The following is a 2,116-nucleotide window of genomic DNA, read 5'->3' as shown; positions in this document are numbered from 1 at the left end:
AGGGACACCAGGTTTACTTACTGATGTTAATGTAAGTATGGACGTATTTACTTGAAATGTTAGCAGTTATTTTATAGTGCACTTAGAAATACAGAAGACTGTCTTCAGAAAAAGATCACTGCACCATCTAGATTGCCCTAGGCATTCAATCTGATACCTTAATGTCACACAATGCTGGTTACATGCAATGTATACATGGCAGCTTGAAAAGAGCCCTTTAATTCATTCGATTGGCCTAGTATTTTCAGGAAAATCTGTGGTTGTTCCTAGAAGAGGAGCCAAATAGATTTTTTTTTTTTTAAACAAGGCCTTAATTTACTATTGTAAACCCAACCTGTTTTGTCGTGTTGTGCGCCAATATGTGGTGCAGTGCGCCAGAATTTGTGACCCATAAATATTTTTTAAAAAAGCTGACCAATTCTCCATTTTACGCAGAAAACCTGAAAAAGGGGATTGTCTACTGGAGACAGGGGGCGTGGCTGCAGAAAGGGGCGTGTTCCCGACATTTAAAAAAAAACTACAACATATTCACTAATGTTTCCACAGAAAATTTAGTGAAATTGAGTTCTGAAAACCCCACAGCTCAGAGCAGTTGTAAAAAATAAGCAAAATGTAGGGAAAAGTGCAAAACGTAGGGAAAGACAAGTAATTACCATGGAAAAATACCTGTTGGGAATCAAAACCAACAAAGAAAACGACACTCCACTGAGGGCCAATGTCTTTCTTGGTAAGAATGTATGAGATGTCGTACAATATACATTTGACCCTGAACATTTCTGTCACAGTGGTTATGACTGTACTATCTTTACTGTTTGGTTGGCTGATTTAGAAATTGTAACTGTTGTGATAACAAGGAAGGAAGAGAACTGTGTTAACACTTGTTTCAAATTCTGAAGGTTGAGCAACTGCAGAATCTGCTTTTAGATGTATACCTAATAGTATTATACACCTAATAGTATTATACACTGCTCAAAAAAAACAAAAAACTAAAGGGAACACTTAAACAACACAATGTGACTCCAAGTCAATCACACTTCTGTGAAATCACACTGTCCACTCAGGAAGCAACACTGATAGACAATCAATTTTACATGCTGTTGGGCAAATGGAACAGACAACAGTTGGAAATTATAGGCAAATAGCAAGACACCCCCAATAAAGGAGTGGTTCTGCAGGTGGTGACCACAGACCACTTTTCAGTTCCTATGCTTCATGGCTGATGTTTTGGTCATTTTTGAATGCTGGCGGTGCATTCACTCTAGTGGTAGCATGAGACTGAGCCTACAACCCACACAAGTGGCTCAGGTAGTGCAGCTCATCCAGGATGGCACATCAATGCAAGCTGTGGCAAGAAGGTTTTCTGTGTCTGTCAGCAGCAGCAATAGCAGCAACCCGCTCCTGTGGCTCCTTCAGGGACAGCAACTTCCGAAGCATCCCTTGGTCCCAAACTTCGCCTGTCTCTGGCAACCAAGTATGAAGGGGATCCTAAATTGTGCAGAGGCTTCGTCACCCAGTGTTCTATGCACATGCAACTCATGTCTGACCAGTTCCCATCTGAACGTGCAAAAGTGGCTTTTGTGGTGAGCCTTCTTTCCGGTAAGGCGCTGGCCTGGGCTACTCCGCTCTGGGACAAAGGTGATCCGGGGACGACCGATCTGCAAGCTTTCCTTTCAAAATTCCACAGTGTCTTTGAGGAGCCAGCACGTTCTTCCTCGGCTGAAACCGCGCTCTTGAACCTCCGTCAAGGGGATTCCTCTATGTGGTCCAATTCCGTACTCTAGCTTCTGAATTGGAATGATGCAGCCCTGTGTGACACCTTCAAGAAGGGACTTTCTTAGCAGGGTAAAGGATGCCCTGGCCACACAGGACCCACCATCTTCCCTGTCTGAATTGATTCTGCTAGCTGAACACATTGATGTGCGTTTTGCCGAGAAGCAAGTGGAGCTCATTCAAGAACGTGAACCTGCTCGTTCACGTCGTCTTCCCCGTTTGGCTCCGGTGTTTCAGCGGCTGCCCCTGCCTACTTCTTTGCCTTCTGCCGAAGAGCCTATGCAGGTGGATTGAGCTCACCTGTCCCCACAAGAGAGATCACGCCAATGGGAAGAGAATCTGTGCC

This window comes from Hyla sarda, chromosome 4, assembly GCF_029499605.1.
Source record: "Hyla sarda isolate aHylSar1 chromosome 4, aHylSar1.hap1, whole genome shotgun sequence".
NCBI lineage: Eukaryota > Metazoa > Chordata > Amphibia > Anura > Hylidae > Hyla > Hyla sarda.
The sequence above is the reverse complement of the archived record's forward strand: the minus strand, read 5'-3'. Positions refer to the sequence as shown.